Below are 22,239 nucleotides of genomic sequence, written 5' to 3' on the forward strand. Positions count from 1 at the left end.
AAACTTTCTAACCATCCTTGAACTAACTAAAGGTTATTGGCAGATTCCACTCGAAGAAAGGTCCAAATGTAAAACTGCTTTTTCTTCAACTAGTGGCCAGTTTCAGTTTAAGACCATGCCATTTGGCTTGCATGGAGCACCTGCAACCATTCAATGGTTGATGGACCGTCTTTTACAAAGTAATTTGGGTTACGCAGCTGCGTATTTGGATGATGTAATCGTATATAGTCCTGATTGGCCAAGTCATCTGAAACATCTAGAGCTATTGCTTGAAGAAATGGCAAAGGCAGGCTTAACTATCAACCCAAAGAAATCTATGCTGGGTAGCTCGGAAACCAGATATTTAGGTTATATAGTGGGCAATGGACAAGTGAAGCCACAGGTGTCCAAGGTGAAGGCCATCACAGAAGCAACGGTGCCAAGTACCAAGAAGCAAGTGAGATCGTTTCTTGGGTTGGCAGGTTACTATCACAGATTTATTCCTAACTTTTCAGAGATTAACTTCCCTTCTTGTGTGACAGTGTGTGAAAGTGATATGAATGAGGCATGTATGAGGACTTACCTTTCCTTCCCATAAATCACTGCAGCGTTTCCCCCATATTTGGATATTATGTTATATTGGTGAACAGGGGTTGAGTGAACTTATGAATTGAAAGATGGCCGCCTGGGTTTATCTAGAATGCCACATCAGCATTCAGAGGTCAGAGGTCAAGTGAGTGTTTGATAAAATAAATGGTGAATGTTTTTATGCTTTGGTTTGTGTGTTATTCAAAGACATAATGGATATTGTCATGGTAATATTACATAGCAGTAAGATTAGAAGCCTGATGTATTAACCTTAACTGCAGGTGCAGAGAATAATGGGTAAATGGGCTATAAAAGGAGCTGAGCCTCCTCAGATGTGAGGAGAGTGAGGGTCTGCAGACAGCTTGCTGCAGGAACTGTGAGAGATAAAGAGACCCCAATCTTTTGGTTTTTTGGGATGCTGTTTCTTTTGTTTTGTTTAGTTTTTTGTGTGTTTGTTTCAAATAAACGGTTTGATTATTGACACAAAATCAAGTTGATCGGGACATCCTTGTTTTGCCACATACGTATCACACTCGTCTTCACTGATATCTGGATGAACTTGCACCATGAGTCACAGCCTTATCTCAGATGTAATATTGCACTCCAGAGGTCACACACATTTTTACACAGCAAAGTACAGGGAAATGTGATCTTCAGCCACTGACTGAAGACACCTGTACAACGCGATAGATTCTTACAATCTGTTAACTCTCGTGGTCATTTAATTTTAAACCGCTCTTAGATGCAATCTTTACATTTTCAAGTTAGTTTATTTTTAAATGTCACTATTTGGTAAGTTTAATTTGTCTTTTGTGCTCACAGAAACCTTTCTTCCCGAACAGGTGGTGGTGGGTGGTCAGTTTAGTTATTTGTAATACAAATCAATACAAATGTAAAGTGAAAATAATCTTTTAAATCACAAATATTTCATTTTATTTTCCTTTAGTTTACTGATCCTCTCTGGAAATGATAATACCTTAGTAAGGAAAAATAAAAACATCAAGACCTTGCCGTTCTCATGCGTTTCTGTACAGCCTTAACAGTGTCAATGCTGAGAATTCATACAACTATCTAACTAACTAGACAGACACCCTGCATTGGCGCCGCTGTAATGTGACATTGTGCTGTCCGGTCGGCTCTGGAGGATGTGTGTCAGGGGGTTCAGATCAGAGAGGGGCTGTGAATGTACGGGCCGCATTCCTCGCAGCTTTTAACCTTTTGGCCTCCTTTTTTTTTTTTAGCTGGACTCTCCTTCTCCATTGATTTCTCCCCAGCGCGGTCAGATCAGACCTTTTTAGCAAAACGTTGGATGACTCAAGAGTGTACAGGAGTCAAGGATGTCATTAAAACAATACTCATTTAATTTGTATACAGAGACACATCGAACAGGTTGATGTGCATAACTTTTGTCTTTTTAACTACTTTACTTATTTTGAACGTTATTTGGGGTTCGAGTTGTACAGTAAAGCGAAATCAGATTTAGCAGCAAGAGACACAACCCGGTAAGAACATGTTTTTGTACAAAATAAGAATCAGAGAGGTATCTATTTTATTAAATGCTTCTTTATTGTTAATAACATACACAAGGTGGGAAGGAAGGAAGGAAATGATGCTACATCAGCTCAATGTATAGAATATTAATCTGAACTGCGCTGGTCCTGTTTCTGCTCACATTTCAAAGATAATCAGTGAACTATTGGCTGGGTGACTGAGAATCTGCGATGCCGTTTTAAACCCTAGATGCTTAAGCTGTATGCTGTTAGGTCCTAGCTGTTGATTTGACAGGGATCAGTGCAAACCTGTCTGAAATGGTTGGCAGCCATCATCTCCCTGAGGGGCTGCATCAGTGACTTTCGGGCAATGACACTGATGTCGGATCCAGAGAAGCCCTCTGACTCCTTGCCCAGAGCTACGAAGTCACTCTCCGTCAGGCTGTGGTGCATGTCGCCCAGATTGATCTTGAACATTGCGGAGCGAGTGTGTTCATCAGGCAGAGGCTCAAAGATGCATCTCTCGAATCTGCAAACCAAAATCACAGAGCGGTCTCAGACTCAGAACACAACCTGTCAGCTTTTCCAAATGGGCTCAATCACAGTGAATTCATGTACATTTTATTTATTGTGTTTTCCTGCACAGAGCAGTTTCTGCAGGCTTGAGTGTATTCCGTGCTTTTTCATCAAAATGTAGTTTGACCGCAAGTATTTATTATTTTTCAGGCATACTAGAGGCATTTTTTATTGTTATTTTCTATTTTTCTAATGTATTCATTTAAAGTCGAGTAAAATAAAAATCATATTTGCCATGACAAGAGGTATTTGTTAGTTTTGCATATTTAATTATTAAAGAAAGACTTGTTATTTGAATTATAACACCAATGGAGGAAGGCGAGGGTCTGAAACTTTTCTTTTGAATGCGTCCTCTTACCCTTCGTCATCTGCCTGCAACTTGTCTTCAAATGTCCCTTTAGCATCTCTATTCTGGCCACATTATCTTGGTGTTTCCATCTGAGGTCCTCAAGCTCGCGTGGCCTACAATTGAAGAAGTCTGGCCAAACATATGCGTGAGCGGAAAAAAAAAAGTAAAAGCGCACATGCTCCAACCCCCACTCTTGTTCACCACAGCTAAACCGATCTGCAAGCACCCCGGACAATACATGATCTCCCAATCAGATTGATTAAGTTTATTAAGTACAGATGTCAATAAGTCTGTCTCCCTGTATGTATTAGACACTGAATGCTGAGAGAAAATCCTGCTGGTGTAGAGGAACCCACACACAAACTGGCCTTGTGAAAATGTCAAAAGCTATCATTATTAAAAAATAGACTCATTAATGATGATGATAATAATCTCTTGATCTGAGAATCTATTAAAAAGTAACTTTCTTCCACAATTGCCTTCATTTATAATATCTTGCAATACAAATAAGAAGCTTCTTTGCAACTTTCTAATTTCTAATTTAGTACAGAAAATAATACAACAAATTACATTGCAAAGGGGTAAATATTTTGCAGTGGCTTTGAATTCAAAAGACAGACAAAGCTTACCTTTCAATACACTTAGCTGATACAACCCAGCTTGCTCGCATAACCGGAGAGCTTCTTCCACATTTCCTGCTGCCTCTTCTTCTTCGGCCTTGCTTGCAAGATCGATAGCTTGTTGTGAGAAAATAATTCTGTAATCATCAGATGGCTGTGCAGCACAGGACAACATCAACACTTTATCCTCATGATTTAAACCCCATGCACCCCCTCATTGAGAGAAAAAGAAACTCCCTACTAATGGCCCTAATAGTCGGTTTTCACGTGATGTCACTCATACTGGAGATAATGATTTTGTACACACATCAATACACAATGGATCATTTTTACCTGTAGCCTGGGCACTTACATGTAATCATGGTCAGATACAAGGCGTTTATGGACTTCCATGGAAAAATCTAGAAAACATCAGTTTGTTCAGCGCATTTCATTTCAGGTAACATAAAGTTACTACAAATTATTTATTTCCCTTTCAAGTCAGAACTACACACCACAATTTGCCACGAACAAATAATATACACAAATAAGGGAACAGAATAGTGAACAAAGTAAGGAGAAGGCCATAATGTAAATTAAATAAAATACCTGATCAAATCTGATGGAACAGCCCACGAAATGATACAAAATAAATAATATATTAGTTTAATTTGATTATGTTAAGGTAAGCCTACAATGACATGTGGATACAGGGTTACTGCTGTGACACTCTGGTATACCTCTATCAGAGCTAGCTAAGTAAATTAGAATTAGTAATTTTAATTTCAATTCATATTTACCCACAACACACCCAGTTTTAGCCTTTAAACCAGATGTGTATTCTTCTTTTTTTTGCCATTGTTGCAAGTGAGCGTCCTGCTCCCTTACATTTTTCAGAAATACGTTTTAAGATTTTTAACCCCAACTTTGAATGCCGATACTACAAACATAACTTACTGTCCAGCACTGTACATGTTCATGGTGTATTTCTCCTTTGATACTAACATTAAAAGCAGGAGCTGAAGTCACAGAACTGTCACAGTAGTATGAAATAAGTCCATATTAAGACCTGAAAATGCATATTTTGGTCGGCCACTAGGGGGGGCTCACAGATCTCAGAAACTAAAAACACCTGAAACCTTATATTATATAGTTAATAATAATTCTACACCATAAAATACAAAATATGGAGGAATTTGGCTGACCCCCATGTTCTCGATTTTGCATGTTTACTCATGCAATCACACAAGACTTTGCTGCATTGGCCGAAAGTGAGGTTGTTTTTTTTAATACAATTGCTTTGTCTGCATTAAACTGGGCTTGGACATGTATGACATGTATGCTTATGTGTATACAGGTACAAAGGTAACATTGTCAATATCAATATTGTAACATTGTAAATCAATATTACTCAGTAACAATATGACATTTTTATACTTTGTTAAATGGGCTTTTCTTTATTTTCAATTATTCATTAACATCACTGCTAATATGTATACAAAATACTGTTGATAAGGATAAGGATCATATGATTAAGTAATCATACATGTAGAGTACGTGTATTTCATTAAGAGTGCATTTCATCAAAAATATTTGTATTTGCATCGCTCGACAAGCCATTTAACAATCACATTTTCAGATGTAGCCATGTCAATACACTTAGTATGACAAATTCGATGTATTAGTTTGGTCACAAAATTAGTCCAGATATATAGTTCAGTGTATATTCAGGTTCTGTATATATCAAGTTTACTTTGTTTTCCTGCAACATGGCCGTTAATCCGGCTCACTAATCATTCCTTACACAAAAATGAATTGCACAATGGAAACGCAATTTTAAATGTCTGTAAATGGCCATTTTCACAGATTTGTCGGCTGGTTTGACCAAGGGAGATTCCGTACATTACTTAACTACATTAATGTTATCATAATGGAGCTTCGTCAGTATTTAGATCAAACATAATATTAAACGAATATAGAGACAGAACAGTAATGCAGACATTCAATACCCAATTGGGACATAATCAGTTGACCTGAAGATCATGGTTGGCAGTCACACAGGGTGTCCCGCATTGTGACGTCATGTCTAATACTGCAGTGAGAGAGTACGTACAGTGGATTTCAACACCGTGCAGCCTGCTGATCACCGGAGTCTGTGTTATTAGGGCTTATATTAGTTGCAACTGTAGTTTAGTATACTCATTGTCTTGGGTTCATACAACAAAATCATTTACAGTTGTGAAGACATTAAAAACGTCCTCTATCAACAGGACAGTACTCATGAGCAGTCAGTCCCAGTGTGTGATAGTGCTACATTTCACATTAAGGAAGGTACAGATCTATACTACTTAAGAAGTGTGTGAAGAATATTGAGAAACGAGCAGCGCAAATGGAGGGACCACACTGGGATTCATTGTCAGAGGAAATCTTACCTGGGCAGGTGACGGGTCACCACCATAGCTCGTTACAATGACAGCGCATCCCTTTATTTATCATAAAGTTTTTATCTTCCTAATTGATAAAAACATTTGAGACTAACTCCAACAGTTATGTTATCTGTGATCCAGGTGTTCTGGTTTCGATTTCTGATGAGCAGATATTATTTTTCTTATGTATTGATATTCTTACTTATTAATTTTAAATATACTTAATATAATTTCCTGCAGTTCAACGGTTTCAGAGTAGAGTGAACAACTATAAGGCGATTAATAAGGCATTTACACCAACACCAATAATTATATACTAAATGCGGACATTTAGAAGATAAAATGTCACTGTCATGTTTATGCTCAAACTCATAATGCGGGACATTGTGTAATTGTCGGGGGACGCGGGACAGACACTCAGAATCCGGGACTGTCCTGCCAGATGCTGGACTTCTGGTCACTCTAAATGCACACAGAATCACACCTTTCAGTGTTTAAACTGTATAACAGGGTTATAATTAAGAGTTTTTCTTTGTTTGCATAGCTTCTGTTTTTTTTTAGATTTATATTTATTCACTTTAATTTATTCCATGGTTTATTTTGTGCTTGATTTTTTTTCACTAGGTGAACTCCCCTCCCCAGTCTGCTCTAACTAGCAAACCTTTTAATTGATTGTTAATTGGATAATTGGGAACAGCTTTTTGCTTTGGTATAAAACTCCTGTTTTGTTTGTTGTAGTTTGGGCATCCTGGAGTGATTTTGTGAGAGGGAAATTAAGAGAAACTAAAATGAAGAAACCAAAACTGAGATTTTGAAATGGAAAAAATATATATATATATAATTGATTGGTGTTGTTCTGGGGTATTTTAAAGAAAAGTCTAGATAGTGCTAGTAATTTATTTTCCTGCTCTCTCCTGCACTCCACTTGTGTGTGAGTGTAAGACTCTTGTTGTGCTCTTCTCCATAGTATTTTATTGATTGTATCTACATGAATGTGATGATGGTTATTGGAATTGTCATAGTTATTGTCACTGACAATAGGTTGTTGATTAATATTTTTTGTCCTAGTTTTCATTGATGAAATGAAAACTGTTTCAATAAAAACCGATGTGCATTTGAGGGCAAACTCCGATTTATTTTCTGTCGTTGGGATTGTGTGTAGTTTGAGTTGGGGTGCAGAGTGATATTTGTGGAGAAAAGCCCTTGCAGTTCCAGTCCTCAGACAAGAGGCCTCTGAAAAGGCAGGAGCTAAAGGATTAACCAGTCACCGGGGGGCGCTATTCCAAAAAGCAAAAACAAGCAGGTGAAGAAATTAGTATTTATGTGCTGGGAACTTTAGTTTCAATACAGCATAGTGTGTGACTGGATTTCTATTTACGTTTCAGACTTTAAGACAAGAAAACTCAAATAAAATGTTATAGGAAAAGTCATGGTGTCTTCTCCACTTTGGAAATCTATCCATCCATCTTCGAAACCGCTTATCCTGGGGAGGGTCACAGGGAACCCGGAGCAGATCCCGGCAGGCACTTTGGAAATGTATTGTCCAAATGTATAAAATGTTTGCATTGAAGGCAGTCCATGGACAAAACGCAAATAGGGAAGTGTTCGTGTAAGAAAAAGTGCAATTTCACACTCGGCTGGACCACGTCAATCCGCTGTATTATATGCACTGTGTAGATGGAATGACAATGTACACAACTGAACATTAACCAAATGTTTTATTGATCAAGATTTAAACCTTTTTAGATCAAAGTAAGTTATGCAATTCCAGCATTTAGACTAAAGCTAAATAAAGCAAAAGCAAAGCATCATTGATTTTACTTGCAATACAACAACTCAACCTGCGGATCCATCCGTACCATGCAGGGGTAACACACACTAAACTGATGAATTCATGTCTCTTAATGCTTCTCTTATAAATATGAATTTGGAGTATGAATTAATTTAAGCAAGTAGGTTGTTGGGTAAAGGTTGCACAGTGTGAAAAGATAAAGATAAATCATTTAACATTATTTCGTGAGAGTTTAACATTGCCTGTAACGGGTATATTGATATTGGAAACCCAAGCTTCCATTTGTGTAGCAAAGGAAGGTCTGTGATTTACTGATCAAAGTTTACTTCACTTGTTCATCTGTAATGTTATGTTGCTCAATTTCCACCCTGGACACTGAGGCCCCCTTCCACATTCCTCTGACGGTGGTCTTGTGTCCAAACTCGGTGACAACCTGGGCTTTGTAAGGAACATCCATTTCTCCCTTCTGAACGAGGGCCTTGAATCTCAAAGCCTTGCCCGGGGGCACCGTCACCTTTATGGAGGAAACGCTTACAATCTGCAGACACAGAAGAGCAGTCAGTGACAAAAGCCTGTACCGTTCCAACTCTGACATTGGGCTCCTCTGGTAAAAGCACTAGAGTAACGCCTGATTTCAATCTGCACTGTTGTAGCTGACCGGGATTCCTCTAAGGGGGACATACAATCTGAGCTGCTGGGACTGGGGGGCTGAGATACCCAGGGCTTCCCCCATGTTGTCCCACGAGGACTGCTGTGGGCTGCTGTGTGCCTGCAGTGCACCAGGGAGAGCTGCACCAGTACTTCCTATGATGATGCACAGGCCTGTGTGTTTATCTTACTGTGTTATTGCACCTCTTTTAAATGACTAACTTCGTATCTTGAAAGGACTGTTTCTTCCATGACATTCTTATTGTTGGCTGTGGGTTGTTGTCCACACTATTACTGATGCATCCTAATTCAAGGAACGTTTGAATGAAAGAACTTTGAAATTAGAATTGAATCGAGATCACTGGCATAGTACACATATCTATAACATTAGACAATAAGGATGTATTTTAGATGTTAAATGTTGTGAATGGATGAAGATCAAATTGAATATTTGTTTTATGAATGTCTTATTACTTGAAAAACTAAATTGATAAGATTCATAGGTATTTTTGAAAAACATGAATTCGAGTCTGACACAATATGGGGCTTTACATTTGCTGAGGATTTGCAATGTCAAAGGCAAACCTGTTTCGCTGTCATACCTCTGTTCGTTCAGTCTCCACAAAATTCCACGTGTTGGTTGTGCTGATATCAAGCTTGACAGTGGTTTCATTCTGTGCAATCATTGGGATTCCAGCTTTAAAGGTTGTTGATGCTCCAACTGCAAAAGTGAACCCATGCTGATGGGAGAAGGTACTTTCCAGAGTCACCTTTTCAGAAAACCTTTAAAAAATAAATAGTTAAACCAAATTGCCAAAGAAAGGCCCTCCCCCCCCTCCCCTTCAGGAACTTGTAATATTCATTATGTAACATGCATATTGGGATGCATGAAGTGACAGTGTGTGTGGTCTTATTTATTAACAAGGCTAGTGAGCATGGGGTCAAGTAGGCAAGTAGAAGATCTGGATCTACAGATAAGTTCAGTGATGGAGTGCTCGGTGATTAGAGTGAAATCGGAGAGACCGGTAGTGTAGGCTGAGCTTTGTGGTGTATTCATCCAAGACAGATTATCACCAAGGGTTCAAGGCAAATTTGATGGATATTGGTGGATGTCATGAATTTTTGTGTGGAAAAAGTTAGTTAAGCAAGGTGAGCTTGGTCCAGCAACAGCAGAATCATGTTTAGTTAGATTAGATTGTGAACTTGAAATTAGAATAAAAAAAATCTGAAAACCGATCTTACTGGAATGTGGTGTCGTATGGGACGATGCCTTTGGTGTTGTCATAGTCCTGCTGCCCGACAATCATGGGTTTGACTGAGAGGATGTTTGCATTGTCAACATCAAAATCCATACCCAAAACCTTGCTGATAGTTTTATCTTCTGTGAATGCGAGGATCTTGTAACGGTTGTAGTTATAGCCAAGCTTCTGTGCTCCATTAATCCAACTGACATTGGCGTTTCTAGGTGGTGGAGCAGAGTAGATGTTACCCCCCACATCTGAGACGCACCATAAATTGCCATCATCAGAGAAGGCCATAAAATGGGTGAGTTTAGCCCACCCACTGCTTCCAATGGTCTCACTGCTTTTCAGCCACTGATCATTTGCATGTTTTGGTGGCATCCTTTTAACTAATTTTCCCTGCTTAGTCACTGCGTACATCATGCCTTGGGGATCAAAAAATACTCTAGGAAAGTCCCAGCCTCTGCTTCCTATTTTGGTGGCCACCCTATAGAGCCAGGACACATGCATGTTGTCGGGGGAAGGGCCCTTGTACAATTGCTGGTCATTTGTAATGACATAGAGCGTGCCGTCTGGATGGAAGAAGAGCAATCTCGCTCCATTCCAGTCAGCTCTTCCAACACATTTTGCATTGGTGGACAGCCAGTCTTCATTTGGATTTGAGGGGGGAGGCCCACAGTAGATTTCTGCTCCACGGATGGCAAACATTGTCCCATCTGGACTGAACAGGACATGAGAGAAGCCTTTCAGATATCCGATGTGCTTGGCTCCCGAACTAAAGCTGTCGCTGTATGCTGCTGGGGGCAGTCCCATCTTGATGTATCCTGACCCCTCCACTCCAAACAGCAGAGAACCTAAGAAAGGGTGAGATTTACTACTGATTTCCACTGAAAGAAACAAAACCATGATTCATAGTCATTGCAAAATCTGCTTAAATTTACATAATTATCACTTTGTTGACATTGGGGGTCAGTTTCTACAAGGTGTGATCATGATTATAATACAGGCTATATTATACTACACCAGTGGTCCCCAACCCTGGTCCTGGAGGGCCCCTACCCTGCTGGTTTGTGTTCCAACTGAGCTCTCAATTACTTAATTGAGCCAGTGTGCTGAACTGTTGTCAGTCAATAAGGCTTCAACAGTGACACCCCTTTCTGAATCTATGGAGTTTCAGGAGCAGTGGTTGTATGTTATCATAGCAAATAATGGAAGGAGCATTCCTTTGTCCAGTTAATGTTCATTTCATTGATCTACTATGCGTACGTTACTTGTTGAAATGTGTGTCTGTGCCTCAGGTGTTAAGTACATAATGGAGGACTGCAGAAGACATGAATTTCTAACACAGGGGTGGCTTACCCTGGTCCTGGAGAGCCACAGGGTCTACAGGCTTTTATTCTATCCAGATAATTAACTGCTTAATTGAACCAATTGTTGGTCTTAATTAGGCAAAATGTCCCTATGTTTAAGGTATCCATTGATTGGTAATTTAGAGATACCTGGAAATGCTGCAGGATTGTGGTTCTCCAGGAGCAGGGTTAGCCACCCCTGATCTAACATATTTCAATCGCAGAGCTTTAACACCATCGTTTCTTCATATACTCACTCATTTCTTATCTTGAAGGACTAAATGTAAAAGAGATTGTTAATGCTTATTGGATTCTGCTTTAAGGGGATTCTTGTCGAAGGTTCAGTCTTTCTCTCTGGGGGGGAAAACACAAAATGCAAATATGTTTAATATGAGAAGGAAAACTGACCAAATCACTGTTCAGGAAATATGTTTTGTCATTAAGGCATCTGGTGGGGTGAATATGGTAACAAAACCATTCTCCAGTCAAAGATTTGCACTCTATGGCAAAGACGGGACCGCAAGAATGCTTTCAGAAGCCAAGTGTAGCCAAGAGAAAAACATATCTATGAATTAAAATCTTAGAGGAAGCAATAGTGGAGAATTTCTAGGAACATTCAAGTAAAAATGGAAGAGAGAATAAAATGAGAACATTAAACACTTTTTAAATTTATATTTTGGTTTTGGCTTTTCATGGGAGTGAGACTATCCGACTAAGATTAAGTGGATTGGGGCTCTCGGGTGCATGGTAGGAGACCTGACCTAGATAGTCTAAAACATTTTGTACTTTGCTGCTCTGACCAGAAGACACTGCCACAAGGATGCTATAATAAAACTACAGTCCTAATCATACTACTACTACTAAATTATAAGAACAAGTGAGTGAATAACATAACATAGAATATAACTTTGCAAAGTAAAGTAATAAACTGGCTAATTTCGAGACTCTTCAGGCGTCTCAGAGCAGATTTACCTTAATTGAACATGAATGTGGAGGTAATGAGAGATGTATCAATGGAGCGTGCTTCTTAAATCTGCAGCAATACCATGTGTCAGTTATTAACCATGGTGCAATGTGTGTAATCAAAATCATAATCTTGAGGCAGGATTTCTGGCTAGTTTGACCAATGGGAATTATTCAGTGTTCATTGTATTTAAGATATTCGGACAGCTGCTCTTCAGGATAGTAGATCTGCAATTATGATTCTTATTCAGTCCACTTCCATGTGAAGGAATCCCACTGTAGGACTGATTCAGTAATGATGGAGCCTCGACTACAGCAAACAGAGCCAATAGAGCAGCAGGAAACTCATCCTATTGAACATCTTGAATAAGATCTGAGCTGATGGATGCAGCAAAGGAGAAATGAAAGTAAAATCACAAATGCCATGTTTACATTGGGTATGTTTTGGTAAAAGTATTGTAGTCCAAGGGTCAGGAAATGTATTGGTTTATTTGGAGAAGAGAGCAAAGTGTTTTTCTGTATTAGCTATTGTCACTTTCATACCGCAATTCAGAGACATTGTGATAAACTGTAGACTATCATCGTTGGTCAGTAACGTAGTGACGGTGTGTTTCACTTCATTCATTGTACATACGCTTCTGCGCCGTTTCTAATTTGTTCACTTTCCATCCCTTATTCTGCAGGTTTATGTACCAGCCTTCAGGTTTCACACCAGGTCTCTGTACTATTTATGATTTGTCTTGCCACATCTCCCACAAGTGTGTTTCACTGAAACATGCACACTGCATTCAAATCTGCTGTTACATGCTGCTTTTTAACATGTTGACTTCTGCTTTCCAGTGAGTGTACATTTGTTTCTGGCTGTCTGATGACAGACATTTCCCTTGTATAACTTATTTAATGCAGTGTATGTCAATCACTTTTGCTAACAGCCGCAGATTTATCATTGTCTAGTGTTCTCTGAGCCTAGTATTAGTCATCGTAAATTGTTATTTTGGACCCATTTGAACCTGTGTTGTGTTCCTTTATTATTATACATTTGTGCTCTAATGACCAATACATTGATGATGAAAATACATGAAATACCTTAACTTGACCATTACATTGTAATGTAACATTGTAACATTTTAAAATTTTAAGAATACATACCTATAGTTAGTTTAATTTCCTGATTAGGTATTCATAATTAACTTATAATTTATAAGTGTATTGCTTAATTTAGCAATCTTTAATAAACATTTGTTTCATATCAAGCAAAATATTTTAATGCAGCAAAAACAAATGCGTTAAGCTTATTTAGGGGTTTATTTAAGAATCTCCTGGAAATACTAAATGCAATTACTAGTATGCAGAAATTACCCCTTATTTGCCTAGGAACAGTCTCTGTCATTATTACTTGGTCTCTGATCAGGTTCTCTAGGGGGATCGTAATGTATTGGTACACATCCATTGGCTTCCCACCCACAACCAAAAGTAACATAAATAGATCTCTGTGTTACATTATACCTGCAGTGTGTATTTTGAAGTTTCTGAAGGTCATATACAGAGAATTGATTTGTAGATTTACACAGATTTTGAGTATTGGGAATCCACTTGCCCTGATGGCGACATGCATCTAACAAACCAGTTTCACTGTTGATAACAAATGAGTTCATGTTCCTACGACAAAGATCTCTTCTTGTCATTAGGTTAGTCCATGCTCGGTTTGTTCTGGGTACTTCATGTGTCTCAATAAAATGTTTGTGTGAAAAATTTATATAATTCCCATGATTCACAATGTTTCTGTCACAGGGTTCTTGAAAAGAGGAGTGAAGGAATGCCAGGAAGGCGAGCAAATTTATCATCGTTGACTTCATTTTCCTTCTCTAAAAAATGTCTAAGAAATGTATAAAAAGCAACAATGATCTTTTAGTACTTTTGATTAGCACAGTTTAAATACTTTTAACTGTTATTTAGAACATTGATCTTGTTCAATAGTTCTATACTTATAAGTTTGTATTTCTTTGCATTTAATCTGTTTATTAACATTCCAAAATAGTTTATTTTATGGTTAAAGTTATTAAAGAATGATCCTCAGTTTTACAGTGTGTATGTGTGTATATATATATATATATATATATATATATATATGTCTATAATTAACTTAAGTAAAATATTTATAGATCTTTTAATGGAATGAGTTGCACATTTTACATAGTGAATACTTTCAGGCAATTGAGAGTCTTTGTAGACGACAGGAGTTCATCTTTGTGACGCAGTTTTGTTAATATTCAGATTCAGTCATTGGGTACATTTCTGTGAGGTTCCATTTTCTTACAATTTCCTTTCTATTTATTTATTTATCAACAATTTATCAGGATTCCTTCATACTCTTTAGTACTAAAGAATCCTTCTATTCTAGGATTTTAATATTAAAATACTAGAATACTAGTACTTTAGTCTTTCGTACTCACCACTTTGAGATGTGAAGTTTGGAGACTGTTCTTCTTGCTCATTGATGAGATCTGTAGGTTTGCAAGTGAAGGGTCACGTCAATTATAATAGCTCTGCTTTGACCACGAAATTGTGCAAAAAAGGTAACGCTGCTGCTTATTTGCTGTGAAGCAGATCATTCTTAAGCCAATAACCTCTAACACTTTCATGGGGTGTTTTGTGGGTTTTACAGTATGAAAACTGTTTTATTCAATTAAAACAAGATGCATAGTGATACACAAAGAAAGCTGTGGTCGATAAGTTGATGGTCTAAAAATCAACTCCTAAAAAATTAAGAGACAACTTAACGTTGATTTCTGAACTTGGAGTGGTCTCTAATGTTTTCCACAGCTGTATGTAGAAAGACCTTATAAATAGTTAAACCCCTCTGAGGAGATTAGATTGCCAAGGAAAATTGTGGAATATGATTCTGTTATTAGAAATGAAATGACTGTGGCTTTCCTCACTTTCCTGGGGTCTACTGCAATAAATGCTTGGGCAATCCAAGTGTATCTTATAGGAAGACAAAGGTTCTGGAGACTTTAGAAGAATCTAGTTTAGAGTGAAGAAATTAAACTAGAATATCTGAGTGTGATGGTTTAGTCCGTCTGGGAGAGGTGCCAATAATGTCCAACTATTTTAATGACCTGCTTTGTTTGTAGATGTGCAACTTCAATGTTTTTTAGTTTTTATTAGGTATATCTTTGTTTTGTACTATGCATACAGGCACTTTTTACAGTCTGAGGTTAAGGGTATAAAAGTAAGATGGTGGCTGGATAAAGGAGTCCTTTGGTAAATATCAAAGCTGATTTTCTCTGTTTTCAACATGTGGGATTGTGGAACTACCTCTCAGTTTATGCGTGTGGATCTTTGCACTACACCTTGTTTGGACTTTCAATATTCACTACACTTTGTGTTGGAGGTATGTGACTGTTTACCTGGTTTTTAAAGACGCCCTGCTGTGTATGCATTTTTGTGACAACATTTTTAATTTAAGTAAAGATTTTTTTTTTTTATTGAACTACTGAACTACTAACTCCATTGCTATTGATCTGTAAACAAACATTGCCGTAGGAAGTAAATTGAACCCTGAGTCTGTCCCTTTTTAAGTTTTGTGACTGTCTGCGGGACAGCAGACTCGGCTCCATGACGCAGAGTATACAAATACAAATGGTAAAACTGACTTGCCAGGAACTGGAGTTGAGATAATAATCAAAACAGTATTCAGTAATTTAACAAGACTGATTTGTGATTCGGCATGAGGGGTTTGGATGTAACATGGTTTAGATTACTCTCTTGGCTCTGGGAATGATGGTCTGGCACGGGGTCCAGACTGTCAAACCCCCAAAAGTGTGAAGTGTGAAGTGTGATCCCTCTGCTGCCTATGCAGAACTTGCATGCATAATCTAAGGGAAGCGTTGAAGGAAGTGCTGAAAGAATGGGAATCCAGGACGATGCCCAGGAATTCTAGGTGTGTGGCTGGTCCGAGGGTCTTGTCGTCGAGGTACAGAGGTACACTGAGGGCAGAGAAGATAGACACAGGGGTGGTGAGGGAACAAGTGTTGGAATTATTGAAAGCAATGGAAATGCTGGCCTTCGCCAGCCAGGCATCCCAGCCTGACCTTTTTGTGTGGGAGATGGCGTGGTCAATAGTGGCATACTGATGGGAGACATTTGTGCTGGGAATGACACTGTTAATGCTTGGCACAGTGGAGTTATGGGGAGTGGAAAGGTCAAGTATGAGGCACATTTTGCATGACGATGCCAATGGGGTTAATACAGAAAGATCGGAAGAGGGTGTACAAATGGTTAGATGATGAATCAGGAAGCGAGTTCTAAGGACAGGAGAGCATCAACAGAACCAGGGTTGTAAGTGGCCGATTGCAGAGTCTGATAGAGCAGGTTGGAAGAGGGAATGGAAACGAGGCCAGCTGAAAAAACAGAGGAAAGGCCGTACAGGAAGTAACAGGAGAAGGAGGGGTTTGGATGGGCAAGGTGTTCAGAAGCGAGGGAGTTGATAGGTACTTTAAAAGTCATCTGGGGAAGGAGGGTTTCCGGAGGGAGGTGGGATGACAGGGGTACAACTGAGTGAGCAGGGGCTTTGCTACAGTGGATGCAAATGTGCACAAAGCAGCATGAGGAAAGTCTGCACCCCACGAAGTTAGTTATTGCAGATTTGTCTACCACCTGCGTAAAGCATGGGGCAACCCCTGATATCAGAGCCCAGTGCAGGGACTTGAGAAAGCAGGGGAGGATGGTGCATGGGAGATGGCTGCGAGGAGAGGGAAGAAGCGAGGGTGACAGGCTTTGGGAGGGTACTGTGCAAGGAAGTAATCATCGAGTTTGGGGTGGTGGTCTGGGAAAGGGGAACAGAGAATGTCATGGTAAGTGGAGCAAGGCTTACTTTAGGGGTTAGGGGTTTGAAAGATCTGGGGTCGGTGACAGAAATGGGGCTGCAGTCAACAGTCCTGGCGAGTGTGTGGTTGTGTGTGGAAAGACTGAGGAGGATGGAAATATTAATGTCCATACCTTGTATAATTTGCTGGCAAGATATGATTTAATCTGGAGTGTGGAACAGTAGGTAGGGAATACAGGAGAATGTTTTGAGGGGGTGCAGTGGGAAAGCAGTAGAGAGTGTGTAATCTCTGAGGGAAGGAAGAGGGGTTGGGAGAGGAGGAAAGGAACAGTGGAAGGGACTGGCAGGTGGATTGACAGCTACCACATTTCTGCGCTTCTATGCAACTTGAACAACGGGTGCCGCAGAGAAACAAGAACAGAGGACGGCAGTGGTTCTGAACTCCTTCTGTCCATTCCGGTGGCAGCAGAGGTCCTGTAGAGGGAAATCATCCCTCTGCATCCATTGGGTGGGATCGCTCCTATTCCCTCTGCCTTCCTTCACTGTCACTCCACCTGCCACCCAGCCATTGTTACCCCTTTTCCTCTGGCATATCTGACCTGGAACCAGACTGGCGTGGTGCATCACGTTACCCACTGGTAATTTTGTCAAGCTGACCCTGAACCAGGTGGAGTTAACTGAATTCGTCATCATGTAGCATCAGTCTACCCGATTACAGGATTTAAATACATTACAAATACTTAATACAATAAAATACAAATACTTAGCTATCTACTTATGCTATTTATATACTGGTAAAAATCATAGCATTGATCTACACAAAGAATTTAAATAAAATTAGCTACAGGTCATTTTGAGCAATAGCCCCACTTCATCTGTAAATTAGGTTTTAACCTCTAACGTCCGTTGGGGGTAACGCGTTAGCAACGTAACATGCTAGTGTAATAATATTACTTACCTTAATAATGTGGAAGGAAAGTTAGAAATGGTCCTCTCTCCCTCTTAGAAGCTTGTCTCACATCATTGGTTACACAAGTTTTTAATAGATTCTTTCAACAAAGTTATTCGGACTAATAATACAAGTCAAATCCACTAAATCCAGGCCAGTTGTTTTTCAATTTCAACATCCACAGTGTGTGACGTCATTTACCTCCGCTCGGGTATTGCAGCAGACACCTGAACGGTACCCGGCCAGCTCAGCTAGGTTCCGGCTTTGTTCTGGGCCGGGTCGGGTCGGATGCCAGTGGAAAAGGGGCACTGCTCTCCCCACTCGATCGTGCCAAACACACTCCCCAACTCTTGGTCCCCAGCCAGGGCTTGCTACAGTTTCTCGATTGTGGGCCGTAAAGAAAACCCTAATAAGAATAAAACTCAACTCCATAGGAAAACAATCAAAAAAGCAATTACACCCCTGTCGCACAGATTTTTTTATTTTATTTTTTTCACCATGTAAAAACAAAGAACTTGCAACTTTAAGCTTTAGTGTGAATGCTTAAACATTCTCCACTGCAGATTGCTCTCCTCTTTTGTTGGAAAATAGAAAAGATTAACGCTGTCTTCACTGTTTTTCCTGCAGCCGTGGACACAGTAACACTTCACACTGTCTATGGACACCATAATGACAATAAAGACCGTGAAACACTAACACTTGTTTCACTTGATAATAATATTGTGCCTTGGGAAGACAAACTCAGTTCTGTAGTTTATCCACTATCCAGGAAGTTATAGCACAACACATCCTGAAAAACTGCAAAATTGGCCATTATTTGGTAAGTTTAAATTCTAAATTTAAATATTTAAAAGTTGCTTATATGATAGAATCGATCTGGAAGAGTGTTCTACATATTTTTTTTTACGTACACTACAACAACTGCATAAAACCGAGATTTTAGGAATGGCACTGCTAATGCTTTAAGATGGTGAAGATACAATATCTGCCCCACAAAAGATGATAACAAAGGAGCAATTTGGGATACAATTCTAGAGCTATACTGTCCCTAAGACACAATTAATTGTCGACATTGTAGTCCGGATGCAAAAATGGTGCCGTCATGTCGGGGAATACCTGGACTGCTGGACTCTGGTCTCTGAGCGCAGAGACGGGTCAGATGGGCGAGAAGTCAGTGGCCGGCGGACAGGAGGCTAGAGGCTCTACTCGTAATCCAAGGTGCAGGCAAAAGGTCAGGCGCTGCAAATCCAAAAGTCGGTGGTCGAAGAAGAAAACATGGGACTGATACACAGAAAGACTAACACTAGGAAAGAAGGATCAGGATTGCTACTCGGAAGAAGACAAAAGCTCGCACAGACCATGAGTGACTTTATATGGTTGACATAGAGGGGATTGGAGAGTAAGGGGACGAGGGTCAGGTGATGTGATTATAGCAAACTGACAGGAGAGAATGAGCTGAAAACAGGACATGGGTGACATCTGCCAGTGACTGAGGGGAACTGAGGGGTGTTACAGATGTGGTGTCAGTCCTGTTGAGGGGGACAAATGACAGTGAATCTTTTCTGAATTTAAACAAAAACGAATACCGTTTTCAATTACATTGTTTTGTGAAAGTGACGGTCCACGTTGTTGAGACAGAAGAATTCGTCATTCACAAGGTTTTTTCAGGAGGGCTGTGACTCGAACAAAACAGATGCCGTCCTGGATTATAGTATTATTTCGTCTCTCCAGATCTGCAGGGAGGCTTCGTTTATGCCGAAGAATAATGCCAGTGTAATTTGAATATGTGTTGGTGCGGGTGTTTTTATTTAATTCAGTGTTCCCACTATAGAAGACCTTAAAATTAAGTATTTTAGTAGAAATGGAGAGTATAAATTGATGTTACAATCTTGTAAATATATAAATACACTGCTCAAAAACTTAAGGGAACACTTAAATTACACATCGGATCTCGGTGAACTAAATATATTAAAGATCAAAATCTTTACTGTACATTGTGTAATTCGTTGAGAACAAAATGATGTAACAACGGTCAATGGAAACCAAAATCACCAACCGATTGAAGGCTGGATTCAAACTCACACCGAAAATCAAAATAAACAACTGAAATCACAGGCTGTTCCAACTTGCGTGAATTTCATCACGGCAACTCATAAAGTGACTCAGTCTTTATCTTAGCATCAGAAACCTTTATCATGTCCCCACTGTTGGCAGATAATCATGGAATATGTTGTTAAATGTGAAAGTGTGTTAAAATTAAGAATATCACATATTAAAATACAATACACACTCTTTACACTAAAAGGCATCACAACCAGGGAAGGGATACTATCAATATTTGCCAAACACTCCGGCCTTGAAAATACAAGTCATCTTTCATAATTGTGGGAGGAACAGGAGTCACACAGGCTACAGCTTCAGCACATTGTAGTCACTTTTCAAATTACATAGAATTTCCATTTCAAATGCAGGGAATTTCGGTTTCAAGATTTGTTTCAAAACCATTGTCACTTGTTTTCAGAAGAAAAGAGACACAAACAATAGAGCAGTATTTGTCGCCATTCAATAATAAACTGATATGTTTAAAGAAAAGCTGTGACTGCTGTCCTCTGTTACTACTGGCAAAGCATCAAATTAACTGCTATATAGTAAATAATGCAGGGTAAACTTTGTAGGTGGTTGATATACTTTTTTTACATTTTCCCATATATAATTTTATTATAATACAAAAATAAATAGCCAACATTATTAGCTAATGACTTAATTACCTAAAATAAAATATATTTGCCTAATACTCTTACCCAGTCCTACTTAAATTTGAACATATCTTGGAAAAGAATTTAAGTTGTCAATTCAACACAACTTTTTGACCATCTGTCAATTTTGAGATGCAATATCATTTGATGGTTAATAAAATATGTTCAGATACCAACTTACATACAGACAATAACCATATGGTTGTTATTAATGTTAAGAAATAAAAGAAATTCCCAATCATTTTTTTTAACTGAATTCCATTTCATGTAGCAAATCCGGTTATTTCCATCACTGTAACAAATATATAGGACAATGTTCTCATACATATTTGATTTTAAAGCAACAGGCAATTTTGAATCAAATTCAGAACACAATAATAAAATACTAATGATTAGAAGAGTGTCTATCTTTACACACAAATCTAGGTCTGTCTGTTTAGGGAATAGCTTGGAATAACATGGAAGGCTTACAGATTTTCACAAATTGTTATCCTGCAAATATAGGGTTACATATCCAAAACTATCTGAAATTAATTGCTTCCACTCTGACACAATGCTCAGAATTGATTGGTTGAATCCGAGTTCCTGAACAAGGGGGAGATTTCAAAATCATATACATCTTGCCTATACATAACCTCCTACTTGAGTATTTTGTCATGAAATACCTATGCAGAGTATTTTACCCAATGTTAGAAAATATAAGAAACTTTCCAGTAAGTTAGTAGTTAAAACTTGTTCTTATTAGGATTTCTTTGCTCTTATTATGATTTCTCTGCTCAGACTTATCTGTATGGCAGATTAAAACAATTGCTGCTGCCGTGGCAAATTCTTTGGGTAACGAACCAAAATTATCTATGAATATGTTCTTATTAGTACACTTTGCATTATTCTAACAAATTCAATTGACGAAATTCATGCTAAATAGGCCTATCGTATAGGATCTTACATCTCCTTTTAAGTCTTAAAGTAACAATTACATCCTGATAACCCCTGACATGCAAATGGAAATACATACTTGCCCATTTTAATCAATTCAAATAGCTTTGATGGCTACACAACTTTATCATTAAGACTTTTATTTTGTACCTGATCATTTTAGTAAAACCCAAAACAGTAACTAAAGTAAAACTAAAACAATACATGATAATGAATTCTATTTTATTTTTAATAATAACACTTGTAATATTAGTCCTCTATCCCTGCTAGATAGCACTTCAGCTTATTGCTCCTCGCGTTTTTGATTGTTCTCCTCCTTGCTCTCTTTCCCGTAGCCCTCGTCTGTGACCCGACATCTTGACAGCACTTAGCTTTCACCGTCCAGGATGTAGGAAGTCTCTTACTGTACTTGTGTAAATTGGAATCTGTAAAATGTATTTTGAATTGTTATGTTTTAGCTAAGTTGAATTTGTAATGATTGATGCCTTGTACTTCTCTGTATTTTTGCACTTATGTTGTAAGTCGCCCTGGATAAGGGCGTCTGCCAAGAATAAAAATTTTAATAAAAATAATAATAATAATAATTACAGAATTATTAATGTGGAGTAAAATCGTTGGAGTAAAATGTTGTTGTGATGCTCTTTCCTCATTTTTGTATCAAAATTATAATTTGTAAAATTAGAAGTTTAGTATATGTATGGTTGTCCCACTAAACCCTTATACCTTATGGTTTATTATAATATAAAACCAAAAATCTAAATCTGCAACTG

The 22,239-nt window shown here is 38.6% G+C and overlaps 1 long non-coding RNA gene across 1 annotated transcript; it reads right to left on the minus strand.

The window, feature by feature from the left end:
* Positions 1-7,762: 7,762 nt before the first annotated feature.
* Positions 7,763-11,393, minus strand: LOC136713674 (uncharacterized). Its single transcript, XR_010804969.1, has 4 exons — positions 11,295-11,393; positions 9,690-10,542; positions 9,050-9,230; positions 7,763-8,337 (listed from the first exon to the last, which is right to left on the minus strand). It is a non-coding gene; the product is annotated as an uncharacterized LOC136713674 (long non-coding RNA).
* Positions 11,394-22,239: the final 10,846 nt, after the last annotated feature.

Source organism: Amia ocellicauda, chromosome 18, assembly GCF_036373705.1.
Source record: "Amia ocellicauda isolate fAmiCal2 chromosome 18, fAmiCal2.hap1, whole genome shotgun sequence".
In the NCBI taxonomy this organism is placed as follows: Eukaryota; Metazoa; Chordata; class Actinopteri; order Amiiformes; family Amiidae; genus Amia; species Amia ocellicauda.